Source organism: Pseudorasbora parva, chromosome 24 (assembly GCF_024679245.1).
Source record: "Pseudorasbora parva isolate DD20220531a chromosome 24, ASM2467924v1, whole genome shotgun sequence".
NCBI classification, from domain to species: Eukaryota; Metazoa; Chordata; class Actinopteri; order Cypriniformes; family Gobionidae; genus Pseudorasbora; species Pseudorasbora parva.
Genome location: NC_090195.1, coordinates 34,198,062 through 34,222,978, shown reverse-complemented (window position 1 = coordinate 34,222,978; position 24,917 = coordinate 34,198,062). Strand labels below are relative to the sequence as shown.

The 24,917-nt window shown below is 39.2% G+C and overlaps 1 protein-coding gene across 3 annotated transcripts in view; it reads right to left on the bottom strand.

The window, feature by feature from the left end:
- The window catches only part of pard3aa (par-3 family cell polarity regulator alpha, a), a 623,737-nt gene that overhangs the window by 272,848 nt on the left and 325,972 nt on the right, over positions 1 to 24,917 (bottom strand). The gene's annotated exons all lie outside the window — the stretch shown is intronic.

Genomic DNA, 24,917 nt, shown 5'->3' with positions numbered 1-24,917 from the left:
CACCTGCACCAGCTGCAACTCATCACCTTCACCCTATTTAGTCTCTCTGTTTCTCTCTTGTCTTTGTCAGAGCGTTGTTGGATGTTCCCCTTGTGTCTCCGTGTTGGTTGTCGTTTCCCCCTTCCGTGAAACGCTGGATCCCTTCCCGGATTACCTCAACCGCGCTCCCGAGTCACTGCTGCTCACAGCCTGCCCGTGTCGCCAACAGAGTCTCTCTCACGGCTCCGTCTTATCCGGACTTCTTCTGTGTTCTGAGTTTTGGGCTTCTGTGACACTTCTGTCAATAAACTGAGTTACTTGCAATTGTATCCTGCCTCCGTGAATCCGTTACACTAATGTCTTGTGTTTATTCCACAAGATTTATTGATAAGTTGTTTGATTTATAATTATTCGATTATTTTCTCATTTTACTTACCCTGTTGTGCATGAACATACATATGAGGCAGCTGCTGATTGCGCTGAGACCATAAGCTTTAGCTCCAATTTTATTGAAATTATTCTGTAATCGGTTGCATAATATGTCGCGGATATATCCCGCAAATCCATACTGCAGTCCCTTTTTTCTTACTCTCTCTGATATTTCCCCTGTTCGCCAGAAATGACTAATTATCTCCTCGGAAATGTCTGACACCGGCGCATACATAGTGTAATAGACGTGCCAGGCGCGAAAGCTTGACAGGCGTAGCAACAGTAACTACGGGGGGCGGGGCTTAGCGAAGGGTCAATTACTACTGTATTGATATTAAAAAAATACAAATAACTTTATTGATGGCCAACGGACCTTTTCACTGACGTAATGACGCAATGACGTGCACTTGCTAGCCTGTTCCATTTACGTGTTCTCCGAATGCTAAAGAGGAGCCTCGCCTAGCCTCTGAAGGAAGTGACTTGGAAGGATCTGTCCTTCCAAGGAAGCATCCTTGACATTGAGAAACACCTACAGTGTACATACAGGTTTTTAAATTGTACTTACATTTTAAAAAAATGCCTGCATGTAATTATGTCTGTAATTCATTTCTGTAGTTACATTTGTAATTACACAGTTGTCACTTCCCTTATACCTAACCCACACCACCCATACATAAATCCTCGAGGGGCATAAATCCTCACATAAACCCATAACAATAATAATACATTTTATTAGTACCTGTGCTCTTCCTACCTGTATAACAACTTAACAAGTAGGTAATATGCATAAATTGTTATCAGTTTGCACAGCACAAGTTATAAATTATATATAGATTAATCCTTATTAAAGGTACTGAAGTTATTTACTGAAGAGCAGAGCATATTTAGTGAGCCATTACTTCTGTTCTTTACATTGTCATTATAAGTGATTACTGTCACTTTAAAAGATCTTCCGCTGTCGCACATGATGAAGTCGCAGTTACAAAACTTACCAAACGCGTGACTGTCCCCACCTGCTCCTCTTCAGAAAATTAAATTTGCTGTCCCATTGATCACGTTATTTACGCAAGGTTTTTTTTTTTTTTTTTTTTTGGCAGGAGTGCCTTCCGTCTCTATCGTTACGTCCATCATCCGTCTCTGTTTTGTTTTTCCCGCGTTGTCACTCGTCATCTGACCTCACACACTAACCTCGCGAAAACGGCCACCTATAGGGCTACTGCAGATGGCATTTATCGCGAGGCGAGTTACAGAGCTCGGATTGGAAATGTTTTTGTTTGTTTTACTCCGGTATTATTATTTTTTAATAACGCAGGTTAAAATTCAGGATATTTACGGGAAAATACGAATACGGGAGGACGGCGGGAAAGAAGGGTAAAATACGGGACTTTCCTGGCCAAAACGGGATACTTGACAGGTATGACACCACCACACCTGACCCTAACCCTACCCTTAAAATAATATAAAACAAACACTGTATAACTGTATTTTTAACCTGTTCTGTTCCAACTTGAACCAGCTGTGAAAAATGGATGTGCAACATGACCAAATCATGCAGACTGTTATTCAAATAATTTGATTAAGACCATAAACATTTGGTGAAAAACATTAAATATGCCCGCACCTTTAGGGGTTTGTTCGTGCTTCAGTATATAGTGTCATATAACGCCACTGGATTGACTTGGGGTCTTGAGCAAAGGATAAACCAGCAATACAGGCATTCAAATACCGTAATTTAGAAAGAAGTCTCGAACATCAAAGTCACTGTGAAGTTTGCATCAGTTTCAGACAACAGTTTGCTTAAAGGTCTGAAACTGTGTTCCAAACAGCTGGTTCATTTTCACAAGCTTTCACAACATCGTACATTTCTTTCAGACACTGGCAGAGGGAAATGCCTCGCATTATAAAAGGCGCATCCAGCTCGACCTGGCCCATTGTGCTGGAGAGTAATTAATTCATTCATAAGCAGACTGATGCTGTGCATTCATTACATGCTTTTGTTTCCAGAGTGAGCTTGAATTATACTGTCAGTGCGCAGACAATGAAGAGAAGAGCCCATGAGAGATAACAGAGAGAGAGAGAGAGAGAGAGAGAGAGAGAGAGAGAGAGAGAGAGAGAGAGAGAGAGAGAGAGAGAGAGAGAGAGAAAGTTAAATACTAAAAAAGACTAAAAACAGACAACAAATATGAAGAGATGAATAAAAGCAAGGAATAAAGAACAAACTAAAGATCTACTGCAAACAAACCAAGCAAACACAAAAGACTAAATACATAAAAAATAACAAAAAGAATGAATTAACAAACAATTGGATGACCAAACAAAAAACTAACAATTGAACAAAAAAAGAAAAAAAATAATGCAGGAAAAGGAAGAAACGAATGAAAAACATAGCTGAACTTTTCAAATAACAAAAGATATTGAACAAACAAACAAACACACAAACAAACATATAAACAAAAAGACTAAGCATATATATTTTACAAACTAACAAATAATGAACAAACAATTGAGAGAAGACAAAAACGAGAGGAAGACCAAGTAAACAGTGGCATTTTTTTTTTAATGAACAAACATAAACAAAAAATAAACAACAATCAGAAACTGAATGAACAAACAGACAAAAAACAAACAAAAACAAACGAGAGTATTGAGAAAGAAAGAAAGAAAGAAAGAAAGAAAGAAAGAAAGAAAGAAAGAAAGAAAGAAAGAAAGAAAGAAAGAAAGAAAGAAAGAAAGAAAGAAAGAAAGAAAGAAAGAAAGAAATGGATATACATAGAAACTAAAGAAGAATGAACAACATGATGGAGGGAAAGAAAGAATGAACAAAATAAGTCAAAATGAAGTGAATAAATGAATGAAAGGGAGAAAAAAAGAAAATAACACTTTCAAAACAACTAACAGAAAAAAACTAAAATGATTGAACGAACAAACATACAATCCAAAAACAAAAGACTAAAGAGACAAAAATAACTAACAAAAAAACAAAAAATAGGAATGAAAAGAATGAACAAACAATTGAGTAAAAAAAACAAAGAAACTAAAGAAGGAATGAACAACATGATGAAGGGAAAGAAGGAATGAATGAAAGAAATGAAAATATAACTGTTGTTATCTGGCTTCAAACTGCAGCAAAGGTTTGAAACAATTAGCCGGGCTGAAAGTTCGGAACGGGCCAACGACAGAAAGGTCACTGGAAATGAATTTCGGAGGCTCAAAGAAATCAGTCAAGTATGTAATTGCGAAGAAGGCCTGTGCATGATAAGTATAGGACCATGGAATTTCTCACCACTGTTTCTTTGGCCCGCCACCTTCTGATAAAGACTGCATATTAAACACCTCCGACTAATGCACATTCAAGACTTTCAGATACAATTAGACCCGAAGACTCGAGAAAAGAGAGAGAAAAGGAGATTAGATGAGCTTAGAGAGGAAGGAGAGGAGAACCGTCAGCACCTGAAGGTGACACGAATAGTTGGAGAAGTCAAGCCAAACGCCTCGAATTATTACAAGAAACCAAATCCCAAAGCATGGTCACCTGAAGACTGAGAAATATCAGCAACTTTGAGAATACACCTACAGCAGACATTGTGTTTCACAACAAGCCGATTTTTGTTGTACATATAAACGCGTTTCTGCGACAGGCACGACGTCGCGGCGGAGGCCTAACTGTGCTTGACTACGCCACATGTTCTCAGCGAGTTCTGCCTGTCCCAAAACTGCTCTGAACGAGCTCGTTTATCAGGCCCGTGCAGCGGTACAACAGCGCCCGCTCCATATGAGCGGCTGGGCTAATTGCTGTCACAGCTGAGAGAGAATAGTGCTAAGCAAAAACAGGTGGCAGCTCAAAACTGTTTTGTGAAACAAAAATGCCATTGTCTTCCAATGCACTTTGCAATATTAGGTTTAATTACGGGAGCAAACTGACACAGAGAGAGAGAGAGAGAGAGAGAGAGAGAGAGAGAGAGAGAGAGAGAGAGAGAGAGAGAGAGAGAGAGAGAGAGAGAGAGAGAGAGAGAGAGAGAGAGAGAGAGATTGAACTTAAGCGTGCCAGTTTGGCTAATGGAGACGGTTGAGGTAATTTTCGCAGTAGGGATGCCAGGTTTAGTGCTTAAAAAGAGAGAGTGGCTCTCCATGCTTGACTATCCTAAAAAAGCGCTCCGGATGAAGAAGAGATGGGGATGAGCGGTTAATGGATGTCACATCTGACCTGCGGTGTCAAAACCAGCGATTATGCGAACACCTTTAAGACGTGAAGCAGCTCTGAATTCAGATTGTGGTTTCAGACGGCAGAAACATGCTTTCATTTCTGTTCATTTATTACAGCAATGTAGATCCACGCAGAACTTTCTTAAAGAACCTTCTTGCAACCCCCCAAAAAATACAATTAATAATACAAATAATAATAAATGCACTCCTAGTGGCCCACGTTTCAACACTTATTATTTATTTATTTATTTATTTATATTTGTTCATAGTCTGTCTGGGAAAACACAGAACAAACTTTGCTCTGCAAACATTGCCTAAAATCAACACCTTAACAAAACAATTTGCCAATATCAGTCTGTTCTCTGTGTGTGTGTGTGTGTGTGTGTGGGTGTGTGTGGGTGTGTGTGTGTGTGTGTGTGTGTGTGTGTGTGTGTGTGTGTGTGTGTGTGTGTGTATGTGTGTGTGTTTGTGTGTGTGTGTGTGTGTTCTGTGTCTGTGTGCATTCTGTATGTCTGTGTGTGTGTGTCTGTGTGTGTGTGCCTGTTCTGTGTCTGTGTGTGTGTGTGTTCTGTGTCTGTGCCTGTGTGTGTGCGTGTTCATGCGTGTGTGTCTGTGTGTGTCTATCTGTGTGTGTGTGTGTGTGTGTGTGTATGTGTGTGTACATGCGTGTATGTACATGTGCGTGTATCTTTGTGTGTGTGTGTGTGTGTGTGTGTACGTGCGTGTATGTATGTACATGTATCTTTGTGTGTGTGTGTGTGTGTGTGTGTACGTGCGTGTATGTACGTGTGTGTGTGTGTGTGTGTGTGTGTGTGTGTGTGTGTGTGTGTGTGCGTGTGCCTCAAAACATCCTGGATCAAATGGAAGAAAAAAACAAAGATGTGTACATGGAAGCAAATGGTTTGCATATGTATGTTTTCTTGTTTCTTCCAAAAAGTCATTCTGATTCTCTAAACCTAAATCATTCTGAATACGTTCAGACGCCGTACAGACCTTGTGCAGAACTTTCAAAGACTTTTTAAAAATAAAATTGTGTATGAATAATAAGCCAGGGTCTTACAGTCCTACATTTTTCCAGACAGGTGTGAGAGCGCCAAGGTCCTGGAGAACGTGATAATTCAGTCTCTGTTAAAAAACTCCCAGAAAGACTGCCAAGTTACAAATAGATCCTGATAGCAATCTTGGCTCAGAAGCGGCCCCGTTCCCATGGTACAGAGCCCATTTCGCCGTCACGACATCTCGGATGAAACACTGGCTAACAGCTGCCAGGAAGGACAACGACAGGACCGCAGGTCTCGCTTTTACACGGTGTAAGCAGAAGTTGTGGTGAATTACCTCACTGAGACTAAGACGAACACTTAAAGGCATAGCATAACTGCAACAGACAGATCATTATATCAGAGACAGAACACGATAAAGAGACGTGGCCATCAGACTGTGACTTCAGCTGACAGTTTGGTCGTCTTATTAATTCTCTCTAAGGATTTGGCTGAGTGTGTGTGTGTGTGTGTGTGGGGGGGGGGTTACAGACGGGATGCGGCCAGGGTTATGACAGATGAAACAAACGGGCTATAATTTGGGACAAAACCGCAGAGACACACCCATTAAATAAGAAAAGGGGTAATTATCTCAATCAACCTGGTGCCCTCCTGCCCAAGCTCACTTCCTCTACTGGTGTTGCTATGGAAACAGTCAAATGGGACGGTAACACAACAGATCTGGACACATGCAGCCGACAAAACTCTCATTTCAGTTTCTGGGGCGGCTCGTCAGCAATCAGGACAAAAAAAAACACCTGTCTGCAATCAACACATCCATCAGGTTTAAAATCACAGCTCTGGCAATTACCACAGACCTGGGCAGAGCTGTGGATACAACATATCCTGGGAAACTTGGTCAAACTTAAGAAAGGAAACGCAACTGTGCAGCCCCACTTTTCCCCTCACACAGAATGCTTTTTTAGGGTTCGAAAAACGCGAGGCGCACTGCACTGTCTTTTTTGGTAAGCGTTTTTTTCATTCAGAAAAGAGATGTGCGCTGCGTTTTTTTTTTTATGTTTCTAGGCAACCCCCGAATCACCTGTACTGTCAGTCAAATCAAGGTAACGGTCAACACAACGGAAGGCCCGCCTCTCCATTCATTCGATTGGACAAAAGAAAATAAACGCGATGACGTCGGGCGCTTTTCCCCGCAGAGTTGACTTTTTTTTCAACTTCATGCGCTCAGAGCGCTCCTTCAAAAACGCAAGGCATCCAGGGGTCATAAGCAGCGCGCATAATGCTCTCTTCCAAACAAAATCCATTCAATAAAGGCGCCTCTCGCTGCAAAAACGGGGCCTAAAGCATTCCACTATGCCAAAAAAAAAAAAATGCATGCATGCTTTGCTGAAAATCCTCTAAGTGGGAGTTTTTCTCTTATGTGGTGAAAGTTTAAAACATTAGAAATGTAAAATGACTTGTTACTTGTTGCTAATGCTAATTCCATAGCATTTTACAAAGACGCTAGCAGCAGATTAACTGCAAAAATTTGTCAATTAAGACATTTGGAGATGATTTAAGCAAAACGTTTGAAAACTCAAATACATTGGGCTGTAATGAGGTGTAATTGCTTATATATTATAATTTCATTACAATTTTGAACCATTTTGGGGGGCTTCTTCAGGCATTGTGCTGATGACCCATATCGAGTTTGCAAAATTCAAAATGGCCAATGCCCAAAAGGGCCGATATGGTAAAATTGGATTTAATTTGACTCGTAATGCTGCCATGACACATTTGAATCTAAATGGTTTTGTGATTTCTTGGGCAAACATTCAGAAGTTATAAGCAAAAGTAAAAAAAAAAAAAAAAGCGTACCTCCAGACCAGTAGGTGGCAGTGTGCCGAAAAGCAGCATGTAGCCTGAGGTCATGCTTGTAATGACGTACCAAATCTGGTCAGAATATGATAAAGTGTTGCGGAGACACAGCCTTATGTCAATTTTTGCAAACGCTATATAAATTTGCGCGTTATTCAAAAACAATTTGACAAATCAACCTGAGTTCCATTGGGTTTTTTTTTGGCATAGTCTGAAGATTATCTGGTTTAATTGTTGTATAAATCGGAGCAACGGCCTAGGAGGATCTAGAAAAAGTATGTTTTTCGCAAAATTTTAAATGACAGAAAATGACGTCAGTGCAATCGAATCATCAAGAATCAGCGGGAAAACGTGTGTTTGTAGCCCTTACGCCTCAAAAGAACTAGCATCAACATGAGTGCAACTTTGGACAGTTGGTGGCGCTAGAGGGTTTGAGTTAGAAACTCCACATTTGCTGTGGTGAATGTCTGGCCTCTCCTCATTCAGTGTGCCGAATTTCATAACTCTCCTGCAAGCGATTCTATGGGCTGCCATAGACTTCCAGAGCAGCGGAGGAAGAGGAAGAAGAGGAAGAAGAGGAAGAAGAAGAAGAAGAAGAAGAAGAAGAAGAAGAAGAAGAAGAAGAAGAAGAAGAAGAAGAAGAAGAAGAAGAAGAAGAAGAAGAAGAAGAAGAAGAAGAAGAAAAAGAAAAAGAAGAGGAAGAGGAAGAGGAAGAAGAAGAGGAAGAAGAAGAAGAAGAAGAAGAAGAAGAAGAAGAAGAAGAAGAAGAAGAGGAAGAAGAGGAAGAAGAAGAAGAAGAAGAAGAAGAAGAAGAAGAAGAAGAAGAACGGTAATGATTACAATAGGTGCCTACACATCTTTGGTGCTTGGCTCCTAATAAGCAATTATATTTATCAATTCAGATTTTGTGTTGTTTCAAATATTAGAAAAAAATGACTTAGGAGTCCATTTCCTCTTCTTCTTTTATAAATTAATGTTTTCTTTTAACTTGAAAACCATGGAGTGAAGCATGTGATCAAAGCAGCGAGATGCACTGCATCCTTCAAACATTTCCATTTTACACATTTTTACTTGTAAATGTGTAGACGGACACAAAAACATTGTACACTGCACACTACTCCCTTTAAGAACAGTAGGTAGTATGCCATTGTGAACACACTCATGCTGTCTGTGTTTTAAGGCGGCGTGTGGATGATTGCTACAGCTCTCGGGCAATCAGAGGCACTTGTTGAGCGGGAACAAACATACTTCTAACTTCCCAGAGCTTACAAAAGAGCTCCCTCAACAACTCCCATCAAAACATCCTGCAGTCTCTAATTTAACAACTGCTCGCCAGTGTTCAGGTAACATGCTGATTTGATTTCTTTCCCCTGTGAGTTACTAAAGTTTCCCACATTCACTGAACAGATTTAAAACAAATATGGCCGCATGGGGAAATAAATGTCGCAACCTGATCTTTCTCTTGGCACCGGAAAAGACAAGTGCGAGTGATTCTGAGAAACCAAGATATTATCTGCTGTGAATAATTGTGAAGGTTTGAGAAAAACAAAAGTTGCCTAACAAAAATTCACAAAATCCTTCCTAGCCACATTTAAAAATAGAAGAGATTCACTGTGAAGTGAGAGAAATTGGAACAAAACAGGAAATGAGCAACAATAACACAATAACTTGCATCTTTCTGAACCAAGTTCTGAAAAACAGCAGATTTTCAGATGACTGGCAAAACGGGCGTCACTCGCGGGATATCAAGCCAACTCATCAGCGGTATTAAAATAGAACCTGTCACACATTTGTCTGGATCTGGCCTCAATAGACACCATAAATCCAACTGTCAGTAGACATCAGCGTTCAAATTAATTGTGCAATTAAGATTCTCTTAGCTTGGCAGATTCAGCCTCTAATGGATCCATGAAAAGTCTGAACTGGTCATGAAGAGGAATTTAATGTAGTGTTTAATTACTATTCTGTGCCGAGCTGAAACCACGTTCCCGTACACCCTGTCATGCGGACCGTTCTGGCATATTTTGGATTGAATTGCCGCAGCCAACGGCGCTGACGAGTTGCAGTTATTGAACAAGGCAACAGTCGTGAGCATCAACTCCAACTTGGAGAGAGCTGCAATTGACTACAGATGGGTGTATTATTGGAACATGAATACAAAAAGCTCATCGTCATTCATAGGGTTATTTTCAGGGAAGTCGAGTCAGAAAACAATGCATATGAAATGGTTTCAAGAGTACAAAGTTTTCCAAACAAGCCAACTCAAATCTGCTCAGAGATTTTCTTTCTGATCTTTCAAGTTTACCTTGAAATGACAAATTCAACAGGATCATTGGAGACTTCCTGTGGTCAAGACTGCAGGTGTGCATCCGGGTTATTGCAGGTGCTCAAGAGCAAGCCATTGGTCCCATTTTATCAAGTAGGAATGTGCAAAACGACATAATTGCCTAGTTGGTGGGATGCCTGAATGACTAATCAACTTAGTCTTAAAGGGGATCTGCCATGCCCCCTTTCAAAGTCTTGATATAGTTTTTCGTTTTTTCTACGTTTTCATGCTTGAATGTTCAAAAAACACATTATTTTCTTTATATTTGACACTGTTGCAGCTCCTCTCTTCCCTCATCTATCTGTCTCCATGAAACCCCTCCTTCTGAAAAGCCCAGTGAGGTCTGATTGGTCGGCTAGAGCAGTGTTTTGTGATTGGTCAAGCACTGCAGTTTGGCAAATGTCACGTCCCTTACCATAACCGCGAGTATCAACACACTACTAACTAACTCAACCCGGACCCGCCCCTTTATTTAGCATATTAATTATTGAAATGAGGACTATTGTGACGTGTTGGTTCCTGGAAGAAAACTCAAGACTACAATGGAGGCGTTTGTACTTTGGAAGTTTTCAGAGCTTTTTCATGGTCAAACAGCAACATTACACACTAAGGAAAGATGAAATTTAAAAAAGGGAGGAAGCCCAGTTGAGTGTATTTCTTAGAGGGGTTCATTCTTGAGTTCAAAAACAGCTTAACAGTAGCTCACAGAATCAAACTGAACACAGGGGTCTCCAGGCAAGTAAACCATCTAAAAACACAATGCTGGTGGTGGAACACTCAAAAAAACTGTGTTAGTTGTGACATAAGGCCAAAAACATCCATTGTAATGTATACTGCATGTGATATAGCTATGGTTTCATAAGGGAACATATAGTAAGATCTAGAAAGATCTTAACTGTTGTACTACTAGTCTATAAGTCAGCCATGACACATAGTCTAGCTGCTTTGGAATACAAGAATACCCATAGACTGTAAAAACAAAAACAAAAAATGTATATGCATATGTATATATATATATATATATATATATATATATACATATGCATATACATATGCATTTTCATATAAAATACATATGCATTTTATATACACTCAGCATTTTCACTGGCCACAATTTGCAGTTTGGAAATTACATTTTATATGATTAAAGTTGACTTTGGCATGCCTAAATTACTTGATATATATATATATATATATATATATATATATATATATATATATATATATATATATATGGACAAAATGTCCGTGATGTCACCCATAGGATTCTGAAGTGCAGTTTTGAAGCGTAAAGTAGAGATGAGCTGGCCGTCGCCATCTTGTCACTCCCGGATTACAGAAAATGGGCAAAGAGGTGGGAAGTGGGCGGAGCTGAGGAGACGTGATGACTAACAGACAGCAGATAAATGGCTATCCACATGTCAATCAAAGTGGTCACACCCTTAATTATGCAGAACTTTAATTCTTTATATAATGTAATCGAATTAGTAAAAAAAAAAAAAAAAAAAAACACCCCCCTCACAGTTGTCATGAAGCGCAAAATAAGCCGTATAGACCAACACCACAATTTGTACCAGGCTGTAAACATGTTTGTTTGTTTTTGTTTTTTCTCCTGTAACGTTGGGCCTTTTAGTGTGAGGCTCAATGAGATTCTGGTCCCTTCTGGAGCCTGTCACTAGTGGCCAGTCGAAGAATTGCCGTTTAAGTCACTTCTGTATTGGCTTCAAGAGAAACTGCGGAAGGTTACCACTTGAGAACACCCTTAAAACTAGAAGTTTCTAAACCCCTAACAGCAGGGCTTGACATTAACTTTTTTGCTCACCAGCCACCGTGGCTAGTGGTCTTCCAAAGTTACTAGCCACTCAGCATTTTCACTGGCCACAATTTGCAGTTTGGAAATTACATTTTATATGATTAAAGTTGACTTTGGCATGCCTAAATTACTTGATTTTGAGTCATTTTACTTGATTTTGAAGATTTAAAACCCTTTTAAACTTTCACATGCAGAGTGAGCCTACTCGACGTTAAATTAAGCTTCACTACACTGAAGCTACTACCCCCCTATAGGAAATGTAACAAGCTAAGCTACAGCAACTTGGCAAAAGTAGTTTACTACATCTAAGCTAGTTTTTATTTATTTAATTTTACATTGAACCAACTTCATTCCAATCAACGCTATCTCTGTGATCAATAAAATTCAAGCAGATAGACATGGATACTTTTTCAATTAGGCTATTCAAAAATTGTCTAAATTGATTTGGCAAAAAAAAACATGTGATCCATAATATTAACAAAACCAGGTGTTGAGAGTGTGTGTATGCTCGCCTATAGCCTATGTGTATGATGTGTTTGCATTTATGCTCAATTTAGACTTGGGCACTTTAGCAGGAAAGTTAATTTACAACTCAACTCAGCTCAAAGTAAGCTACAGTAGCAAAATAATTAAGACCTGCTCCAAACAGTACCAACATGGCAAAAAACAAAATGTGTGTGTGTGTGTGTGTGTGTTCTCCAGGGAAAAGTTTCATTCGTTCATATCAAGAGGTGGCCAGGCTGGACCCCGATGCTTTTAATAAGAGGTGTTTATTCAAGAGACACAACAGATTCTTTTAAAACTTGAAGACGATTTCTCTTTTGTCACCGGGCGGATGACGCGCGTGCAACAGCGAACTGAGCGCTCAGAAACAAACGTCAACTACTAGATAGTGCGCGTATCCAGTGCACGCAACGAACCCGTCTTTTTGCGCTCATTGCCAAAGGAGTACTTTGAAAGGCTTGCGCGCATCTGTGCGCGTCTGCGCGAGGCAGAAAGGAACGTAGAAAGTGAAGTATATCCGCGACTTGGCAGTTGGTTTCCAATTTGAGCTTGATCTTCAGAAATGTAGCGCTGCTACTGCCCAACACTGACAAGGAGACCTGATTGCGCGTGTGACAGAGCTTGCACGCTTCTGTTGTCATTCAGCGCGATTCCGCCTATCCCGCCTTCACTTACTGCAAGTTGATCGATAAAGAATTGTAAGACAATTTTAATTTTGTGATACGACGGTCTTCGCATTTCATTTGGCTGTTGGCTGAAATTATATTCAACCCGCCAAAGTGGCTAGTGGGGGTGGCTGCCGTACCCGCCACAGCTGAAAGCTACCCGCATTTGGCGGGTTGGCGGGTGTTAATGTCAAGCCCTGCCTAACAGTAACGAAACGAAAATTAAACGAAAGTAAACTAAACTAAATAAAACCGTGTCCACTGGCAATATGATGCACAACAGAAAGAGGCTTGCTGCGAAAGCTGGTGTTGACGGTGTTACCGGTGTTCAGTGGACCGGTATCCACATTACTTGCCCACCGTGGCACTGCCCCCCACCATCATTTTTTTTTTTTTATAGTAATACAATTTTTTAGTTAATTTAGAGAACAAACACTACAATTAAAAACTGAATGTGTCTGCTTAATAAAGGGGGAAGCAGGAATCAGATTTTTTATTCATAACGAGAGACGATGCCGAGATGATTGCGGAAGACTTGGTTTCAGAGCGAAATGTAAAAGTGAGTTTGTCTTTGTACTGTTCTGCTGTTTGATTTTCGTTAAGAATAATAGGCTAATGAACCCACAATTCAAGCATCCTGCCCCTGAATTGCCGCTAATTCTAAACCGAAAGTAAAATGCGAACGGCCGCACGGTCATTCACGGTGCATGTCCACTGGCGCATTTTCAGATCATTCTTATCAAAGCTCAACTTCCATAGGAGATCATTGAAAACACTTGCTTTGCTCCGCACCGATTTGAATGCGTGTCCGTGCACATGCTCTGGTACAAATTTGAGTGTCCGTGCACATTTTACTTTTGGTTTAGAATTAGCTATTTAAAAGCCCTCGCCGGTGATACCGGTATTACCGGTGTTGTCACACATGGATTAACTGGTGGGAACATTTCCTCACCGTCAAATCCTTACCCATCACTAAATGTTTATTTTGTTTGTTTGTTTGTTTTTGATCCGGAACAAATAGACCCTAAGAGCTTGACTGAAGGGCAAGGCGAGATTTTTATTCTGTCACACCGCCTAGTGTTTGTGTCTGGACCACTAAACACCGGCCAACATGAATCCATAACCAAGCATAATGTTAGAAATTATTTTTTCAAAATAAATATTTTGAAGTTGCTACCACTACCGAGCACTAGGGTACTTGTGTCCATCCTCAGTCAAAACACTTTACGGCAACCAATTACTGGACTCAACATGCTAATGTCCATCAACAGCCTCATCTTCAGCCAAAGCTTTAGAGGTAATTCCTATTTATTTTGGTTCCTTTGTTTCCTCGTCTCTGGTGTAGTTGAAGACTTCACAATGAGTTATTTCTTTTGCAGATGAGAAGGATGTAATCTACAATCTCTGCTTATCACTGTGGCTTAGCAGCGGTTGCAAACGCGTGACTTTTGAACACTCACAGCAGTGCACACTGGGAGATCAAAAGGAACGATAAATTGCGTCCAGTGCCGACCAGACAGCCGGCAGAAGAACGCGGTGGGCTTTATGTTTACACGATGGAATTGCTTGTGTGTGTGTTGTGTTGTTTTAATGCTCTCACGCCGCTGGCCACATTAGTGTGCCGGATAATTGCGTTTTCTGACATGAATAATTCAGCAGCAGGGTGTTTGTCAGGCCTCGGAGTGTGTTCGTGAGTGTGTGTCTCACTGAAGTGGCAAGGTAAGATTTCATCAAGTGCAGGATGTCTGTCAAAACACGTTTGCTCCCTTGCTGCTGTTGTCAGTTCTCTTTTTTCCCCCTTCTTTTCTCCACAGTGAAGTTTTTGATGGCTCCCTGAGATGCCTATCACATCTTTCATTCTTTCCCTCGCTCTCCATCTTCTGGCCTATCCATCTCCTGCTGTTTCTCACTACCTCCCTCTCCTCCCAGATCCTCCCACTTTCATCATTTCTCCTATTCCTTCACCCATTTGCTTACTTCGCATCAGCCTCACAGACTATCCATCTCGTTTTTTTTCCTTTTTTTTCCCTTTCTGAAACACAAATGATGTTTTATATTCAAGGCTCTCTTCCAATTCCAAAATAAACAAACCTGAGGCAAATGTTAAGATGGCAAGGGCTTCCATAGTCTCAGACGTCACTGTCGTGGAGTGCCAACGGACTGTTCTCTGCCCATTTTAAGAACCTCTTGCAAAATCCAATCTGATTAGCTTTGCACAATTTCCGGGAGATTGTGTATACAGGTTTCTTATTGAACAAAGCCCTGTTTACAAGTTCACAGACTTCTTCAAATGGCCCACATCCAAAGAACAACTTGTTGGCAGATTTGCCAAAGATTGTGACGTACGACAGTGTTGTGTCCCATTTCAAATGACACAAACTAAATTGTGAATTGTGGTTGCTCACTTCACCTCATCCAAGTTTGCAAATCTAAATGTCCCAATATACTTTCTCAGGTTAATCAAAAGTCTTAAGAGATTGATTTGGAATAAGCTGCGATGCCGACAAGAGTTAATGCTGGCAGAAGTCTTACTATGTGAGACTAAAACTATATTCCAAATCCTAGTTACCTAGTAAGTGACCTTGTTAGGGTTCCTATACTTCTTCTTCTTTCACTCTGGGAGTCAATAGCATCCTATAGAAACGTTTGTGGGAAAGTTACCTAGTGGTCAGGAGATCAGAAAATGTATCTTTTTTTACCTTTTTCACCACAATACTGGTCTCTTTAGATTCAGTGCAGCATGCCAAGTTGAACAATGCCCAATTTTCCCATATTTGACCTTTTTGAATTTGAATTTTGACGTAAACTGCTAGATTTTACAAACACATTGGCATATCATTATGAAACTCTGTATGTGTTTTTGGCACCATGCCCTGAAGGTACTCAAAACGTTTTTCAGGGCAGTGCCACCTGGTGTTTAAAAGTTATAAATAAATGTCCATACATGCTTATAACTTTTGATTAAATTAGCCTATTGTAATGAAACTGGTCTTAATAATCTCCATGGTTCATGACGAGAAAATACTTAGCATTTTTAGTCTGCTGAACGTCCTGTCCACTTTTTCAAACTCCTCCTAGACCCATGATGCCAAAACGACTCTGAAGCTGCATCTCTGCGATGCTTTGGCATATTGACACCAAACTGTGTTTGTATGTTACTGTCACCTCACTCTGACCACACCACATCAATTCTGTAAGTGATAAACCATTAAATCATATTAGTAGTGACTGTATTTACGATTTTTCAGTCATTTTGCCTAAAATCATCTTAAAATATCTTTAATTGTTCATTGTTGCAGTCGATCTGATGCTCCCAACCATGCTGTTATGACTTCTATGAGCTTGTCCCCTTAATTGCTGTGTGCAACTATTTTTTTTTCATTCCACTGCATAAAATAGAGTTAGACATTCGATCAAGCAAGTCTGACATTGTGTTGATGAGTCAAAGTAACCATAAATCCTATTTTCCTTCTGTTTTAGTAACACAAAGGTGTGCAATACGTCAGAAATAGAACGAGGCATCAGTGTACTGTCGTTGACTCGTCATACTGCATCTAGTGTGGACTCAATCACTGACTGTAATGAGTTCAGTTGGCTTTTGTCGCGTCACGCCACTTGTGTCCTGTGTAGACACAGTGTGAAACTAGACCTGCCGATGGTGCCGGGAACAATCACACTTGGACCAAGGTAAACGTGTCCCCTTACGCAAAGACTTTCCATTAAGACTAAAGGCATGTTCACAACAAGGATGATAACTATAATGATAAAGATATAGTTCTATATCATTATAAAAGAATAGCAGAGTTTACACCACAACTATAATGATAACAGCACAGATGAAGAATATTATTGGAGCTTTTCCAGCTGATGAACGATAAAATCAGGCAATCACAATCCATAATGTGATATCTGGATGGGATATTTGTCTTTAATGATCCTCGAATAAGCTTCGAATAAGTTTGAATAAACCATAACAATATGGGGAAAATATTTTAGATAATATATATATATATATATATATATGTATGTATGTATGTATGTATGTATGTATGTATGTATGTATGTATATATATATATATATATATATATATATATATATATATATATATATATATATATATATATATATATATTAAATACAGTATGAGGGAAGAACAAAAAACTAAAGTTGGTTAAGGTATTTATCTGGGACAAGATTTGGCAAAAAAAGGGCAAAATACAGCTACTGGTTTTATTTGGTGTGCAAAACCAATCATAGAAAAAACAAAAAGGAAAAAGCATATATTGACTACAACATAATCAGTTATTAATATGTTGCTGGTTATTTTATGTGTTCATAATTTCTTTGTATGACAGCCTGACCAAAATTTGCGACATGATTTGTGAAGTTTCAATGCATTATCATACATAATATTTACTCCAGGGAAGCACAACTATATGCTAACACAAGTGTTTAAAAACAATATTTTTTAACAATATTTCAAAAAAGGGAGATTAAGTAAATTTTCCTAGGCCATCACTTTTGGCCACCAATCATTATAGTTATTGTTCGTGATGTGAACGGCCCTTAAGACTGACCCAAAATGGGTCAAATTTGTCAGCGAGTCTCAATCTACCTGTCAGGAGCAGCAAACAAAGCAACAACTCAGTTGTTTAAAGATCAGTAATCTCATGAGTATATGACACTGAGCATGACACACACCACTTTGAGTGGCACATGACCTATAATTGCACTCCACTAACACCAGCTCAGACTCCAGAACACTCCAAGGACATCGCTTCATCGATTCCGGCACAACAGCCTCTTTGGAGTTCACTGGTGCAGCCTCCTTCTCTCGCTTCTCTTTCTCTTTTTCTCTAAAGGGCGAGGGCCGGCCGGGGGCATCAAAGCTCATTTTTCTGCAGTTCCCTCAGGACCGGACTTCGGCTGTGAGCAAAGGTTAAAGCTGACGCCCCTATCAATAAGTCACTGCCGCTGCCAGCCCACATTTGAAGCCCGCACTTTCGTAAAATGTCTGCAATTCCCTTGACGCCTGGAAGGCTAATCGCATGCATGCAGATAAATGAAAATAAATAAAAAAGATCCCTCAACACGTTAGGCGTTAGCTTTGCTTGTGCAACTAACTACGTCCAATTCCGCTCTACTTTCTCTCACATTGTCATTATGCTAATTTGAGGTTCATTATTTCATGTCTTTAAATATCAAAAAGCATAAGTTAAGTACTTGGCTGTGTCGATTTATTAGACTGTGGCAGAGCATGTCACTCATTCTTTTGATTTAAAACTTCCCCGGTGACACGTTAATGGTCTGACGCTGTGACTGGCTCACATGACAACCTTCCCATATCATCATATTAAAGCGCCTCTCTCTCTCTCTCTCTCTCTCTCTCTCTCTCTCTCTCTCTCTCATCTACAAAATAGCATCAATAACCGTTCGCTGTCCTCTCTCCCTCCACTTTATTTGCAATAACTGTCAGCGGTGGAGCGATGCTTTTGTAATCTGATTTTTATGAACATACTTGTATGGATTATTGAGATCCTTTAATGCCTGAACCGGGTGCGTTGAAAAGCTAAAGCCTCCTGAATGTTAATGTGACAATAAGAGTAATGAAGCATCCAACAGTTTATCTCTTCCTTCTCTCTCTCTTCCCACCCCTGTCGTTCGGATGTCTTAAACTCCACATTTTAAGGGGGAGTTGATGAGAAATAAGGTGGAGTGGGAGTTTGTGAAAGTATGTCTTCATGATGGTCCTTAATCAAATCTTCTCTGAGCCAGCGAAAGGAAGTCAAAGCTCATCTCCACTCACTCTCAGTCACCCCAAAAAATCAATACGTAAAGGCAACATTTTGCAAACATTCTCTGAACGTTTCTGAAACAAGTAATAGCATTGAAATAATGTTAGACAAACTAAACCAAATGAATGATGTATAAATAATGTTTTCGTGTCACACAACAAATCTTATATTAATGTTACTGGAAGAACGTTTGTTCATAACTTTGAAAGAACCTTGCCAGAACGTTAGTTAATGCGTCTGTCATTGGCGTTGTCCATGGCGGTGTTTGTGAAAATGTATATTATGATGCTCATTGCATTAATTCAGAAATCACCTTTCCAGCGATTGGCACTAAAAGCAAGTTCAGTTTTAATCAGAACTGATGATTTATTACACAGGTTGTTGTATCACAGCCATTCTGTAAATGAAATGATGACACAAATTTGTTGCATTATAAGCTGTGTTTGGACTCATTTTGGAACACATCGACTCATGAAATCTCATATAATATAATAACCTATATAAAATATCTGCTGCTCGATGTAGGGTTCCTACAACCGTTTGTAGGTAAAAACTTTATAGCTTAAAACTATAATTAAGCTCACTGAAGCGGTTTTCGTCCGAATAGGATCGCTCTGTCAGCGGACCTGCAGCTGTGTGTGTGTGTGTGTGTGACATGCGCACGCGTGCATGCGACCAGTTACCAGGAGTGAGAGCGATGGCATGTCCAATGACTTCAAAGGTAGCTTTCGCAAACTGGAAGTATACTTTTCCCTTGTTGAGGTGAAAGGTAAGAATGCTTATGTATTGTGCAACTTATGCCCAAAAGAGTCTCTCCTCATCGGTGAACGCAATTGATAACGTGAGCTCCGCTATCAAAGGATTAGACAGAGCCACGACATTAAAGACACCAAAGCTAGGTTTTTCTCGCGAGAAAGTGGGAAAGACTTGAGAGCACTTCTTGTTAAAGGGATCCCATGGTGTTGAGACTTGTATGGCTTAATATAACATAAATGATGTCTCTTACTGAATTATGTGGTAGAAAACCCATGAAAGATCTACGTTATTTAAAAAATCGATTTTATATTTGGAACATGGGCGGCGCCATTTTGTTTGCGTTCTAGGTTGATGACGTAGAGTGGTTGAACTCCTCAATCAGCTGGCGTTACCCGTTGCTATTTTTACCACAACGCAACTCGAAAATTGTTTCAGAGTTAAACAAAACAAATGAATTGCTTTGTAATTGTACTTAAAACACACTCAAACATACATGTGCACACAAACTCACCTACACAAGTCACAAACAGATCGGCGGGCGCGCACACACCTAGGTCAGCGACAGACTGCTCTGTCTCAATCGCATGCATCATCACCAAAACATCCTGCCTCTCTTCCTCACGTTACTTTATCCCATCGTCCTACCTAGATATTTCCCTCTGCTGGTCACATAGGCATTACAGTTAATCTACTATCAACAGTCTATCTAGGTAGGATATCAACACAGGGAATAGATTGAGGGTTATGTATGCGCGCACGCAGTGCGTGCGTGTGTGTGTGTGTGTGTGTTCGCGCCGATCTGTTGGGGTGTGTGTGTGTGTGTGTGTGTGTGTGTGTGTGTTCGCGCCGATCTGTTGGGGTGTGTGTGAGTCTGTGTGAGAGAGAGAGAGTTTGTGTGCACATGTATGTTTGAGTCCGTGAAGTCGGACAGCTGTTTGTAAATCGGCTGTACACTCGTTATTGCGGTGAACGTGAGACTGAATGACTGCACTCGAACATGTCCACTATGGTGTCGGACAACACTACAAATGTCCGTCCCTTCAAATAATGCCCTATTTAAGGGTATAGGGTCGATTTCAGATTCAGCCCCTGTCGTGGAGACTGCGCAGCCCAACATCTCGATTGAAACAGAGCCTGTCGTGTGCGCGCCCGCCGATCTGTTTGTGACTTGTGTAGGTGAGTTTGTGTGCACATGTATGTTTGAGTGTGTTTTAAGTATAATTACAAAGGAATTCATTGGTTTTGTTTAACTCTGAAACAATTTTCGAGTTGCGTTGTGGTAAAAATAGCTACGGGTAATGCCAGCTGATTGAGGAGTTCAACCACTCTACGTCATCAACCTAGAACGCAAACAAAATGGCGCCGCCCATGGTCCAAATATAAAATCGATTTTTAAAATAACGTAGATCTTTCATGGGTTTTCTACTACATAATTCAGTAAGAGACATCATTTATGTTACATTAAGCCATACAAGTCTCAACACCAGGGGATCCCTTTAAACTATTTACTTTTGTGAGTAAGAAAATACTTAAAGCAGGCTACAGTGTGTTTGTTTACCTACAAAGAGTCTATGTAAATTAGGCTAATGTATTTTTTTTTATTATTATAATTTTCTATTTTTGGTGGGCCTATACTTTTCTTAAGGAGCATCATTTATTTTTAGATTTATTTGATGGCCAGGTGGGGTCTGTGCAATAAATATTACAGTTCTAAACAATCTATTTTGTTTTATTGTTCCACTATTGTACTGATATTTACAATAATGTATTGCATTTGATAGGTGTCTCTCTCACATTGTCCCATAGCAACATTAAAATAGTGTAGATTAGTGTACAATGTTTTATAATAATAATTTATTCTATTTAGCGTCCATTTCATTCATTTAACATTTAATATTGCGGCATCCAAGTTATTTTACATATTTGAACATTTTAAAAAAAGTTATAAACACTTGTCTGTTCTACTCATTTCAACTGACTTGTGAAAACTGGTTAAAAAAAACAAAATTATATGACTTAAAGCTACTTTTTTTTTTTTTGTACAGTAACGAAAATAGTTACTTTCCCTGGTAACCAGTTACTTTTATTATAGAGTAATTCAGTTACTAACTCAGTTACTTTTTGGAACAAGTAGTGAGTAACTATAACTAATTACTTTTTTTAAAGTAACGTTCCCAACACTGCATCTGATAAATGGGTTTAAAATTCAACAGTTAACATGCATGCTTATATCTGATATGTATGCTATTATGCTGCCATATAATTACTGGAATATTATAGCTAGCTACTGATGCTCATACGAATATATTAACACCAAACCCAGACTAAGTTAATAAAGGATTATGCTTTAACTGGATGCATGTATTTTGAATATTTTATATTTATATTATATGTTTTATAATAATATTGTCATGGGTTATATGTATTCAGAAAATAATATTTTTAAAATAATGGCAGGACCTAAGATAATTAAATATAATTAGAACGTTAGCTATATATATATATATATATATATATATATATATATATATATATATATATATATATATATATATATATATATATATATATATATATAAACAGTCATTAATTTATTACCAGGCACTATCACTCCTTCCAAGTCCTCATCCAAAGTTTTCACCCATATTGCATTGTTTTTTCTCCAGGTGAATACATATAGTATGCTTATATGCTGAGAAAAGAACGTGCATATAGACTTACCGCTGACACATTGAATACTGTAAATGTGGATTATTGTTGCACGAACACCAAACCGCGAAATACAAATGAGCAGTATCACACTCGTAGCGTGTCATTCGGCCATAGGAAATCACAGTGTGCTCATATAGAGCCATATTGCACGGTATGGCTCTATATATATAATATATTGTATTGCAATTATACAACAGTTGGCACAAGTGTGTTTAAATCTGAAACAGCAACGGAGTGTCTTTAAAATCCCTCTTTTGTGCAGAAATACCTCCTTCCACCACGGATTCATATCTCATGTTGATGGTTTGACAGTCGAGCTCAAGCCTCCGTTACTGATTCTGACACGTCACTTTATAGCGAGGAGTTTTAGGAGTCGCTTCAGTGAAGATTATTGTATTATGTAGAGTATTATGATATTATGAGAGAGAGAGAGATTGACTAAACGAGTGAATTACCTGCATCTGATATAGCATTCATTCTTCAGGTCCATAATATTATATCTATTATAAAAAAATCTGTTTAAATGTCCGCTGAGGAAACTGATCGTTTTCCTTAACCTTTAAGAGACAATGGGAATCTCATGACAGCTCTAAAACAACTTCCTTTTTCTGACCAGAGACTCACTCAAAGACCTTTGCCGGCACCTAATGGCGTTATACAGGTGCTGTTTATATAATTAGAATATCATCAAAAAGTGTATTTATTTCAGTAATTTCATTCAAAAAGTAAAACTAGTGTATTATATTCATTCATTACACACAGAATGATATATTTCAAATGTTTATTTTTTTTTACATTCGATGATTATAACTGACAACTAAGGAAAATCCCAAATTCAGTATCTCTAAAATTGCAATATTGTGAAAATGTTCAGTTTTGAAGACACCTGGTGCCACACTCTAATCAGCTAATTAACTCAAACCCCCTGCAAAGGCCTTTAAATGGACTCTCAGTCTAGTTCTTTAGGCTACACAATCAAGGGGAAGACTGCTGACTTGACAGCTGTCCAAAAGGCGACCATTGACACTTTGCACAAGGAGTGCAAGACACAAAAGGCCATTGCAAAAGAGGCTAGCTGTTCACAGAGATATGTCTAAGCACATTAATAGAGAGGCGAAGGGAAGGAAAATATGCGGTAGAAAAAAGTGTACAAGCAATAGGGATAACCGCACCCTGGACAAGATTGTGAAACAAAACCCATTCAAAAATGTGGGGGAGATTGAAGAGAGGACTGCAGCTGGAGTCAGTGCTTCAAGAACCACTACGCACAGATATGCAAGACATGGGCTTCAGCTGTCGCATTCCTTGTGTCAAGCCACTCTTGAACAACAGACAGCGTCAGAAGCGTCTCGCCTGGTCTAACGACAAAAAAGGACTGCTGAGTGTTCCAGTTATATTCTCTGGTGAAAGTAAATTTTGCATTTCCTTTGGAAATGTACAAAGCGAGGAGAGGCACACAATCCACGGTGCGTGAGGTCCAGTGTAAAGTTCCCACAGTCAGTGATGGTTTGGGGTGCCATGTCATCTACTTCTGTTGGTTTACTGTGTTTTCTGAGGTCCAAGGTCAACAAAAATAAGAAGTTTTAGAGCACTTCATGCTCCCTGCTGCTGACCAACTTTATGGAGATGCGGATTTAATTTCCCAACAGGATTTCGTACCTACACACAGTGCCAAAGCAACAAAGTACCTGGATTAAGGACCATGGTATCCCTGTTCTTAATTGGCCAGCAAGCTCGCCTGACCGTAACCCCATAGAAAATCTATCGGTTATTGTGAAGAGGAAGATGCGATATGCCAGACCCAACAATTCAGAAGAGCTGAAGGCCACTATCAGAACAACCTGGGCTCTCATAACACCTGAGCAGACCAAAGACTGATCGACTACATGCCACGCCGCTGCGCTGCAGTAATTCAGGCAAAAGGAGACACAACTAAATATTGAGTGCTGTACATGCTCATACTTTTCAGTTGGCCAATATCTTTAAAAATCCTTTCTTTTTATTGGTCTTAAGTAATATTGTAATTTTCTGAGATACTGAATGTGGGATTTTCTTTAGTTGGGAGTTATAATCATCAAAATTAAAATAAATAAACATTTGGAATATATCAGTCTACGTGTAATAATATAATAAACAAATTTCACTTTTAGAATGGAATTAGTTAAATAAATCAACTTTTTGATGATATTCTAATTATATGACCAGCACCTGTAATGTAACAATAAGTCTATTTCACAATCACTAACGGACCCTTTCTCAATGCAAAATACTACATATTTATATAATATAATATTTATTGAACAATAATATTTAAATTAACAACAATAACAGAACCAAAAACAGAACCAAAAAATTAAGTCAAATATAGAAAAGTTCAAATTAAATATAACAAATATAAAGTTATGAAACTTAATTTTAACCCAAATCAGCTTACCCTGGAACAAGTAATAGATTAATAAGACCAAAGATTGCCCGTTTGATAAATGCCAAATGAATGCATCTTATGTTAAACCATTATCTACAGACAGGAAGAGCCAGCGGCAGATTCCCGAAGGACTGTCCGAGATGAAGCCGTTCTATGCGGGTACATGATCGCTGAACGACCGCTGACGGACTGGAGCTCACATCTGCCAAAGTGTCTCAACAAATTGTAAAATAGGTGCTGTGTTTATATATGAATCACATATTTGAGGTCTAAATAACTATATTCTCACCTAAAAAAACTCTTAAAGCTACATTTTGTGACACAACTACAGTAGTATTTATTTTTTTGGTTTAATATGGCGGATTTGCTCGACCATCATGACAGTCGCCACAAGCGGAGTGCACTGACGGTCTGCTCCAAACTTGAATGATACATTTATTTTACGAAATCCTCA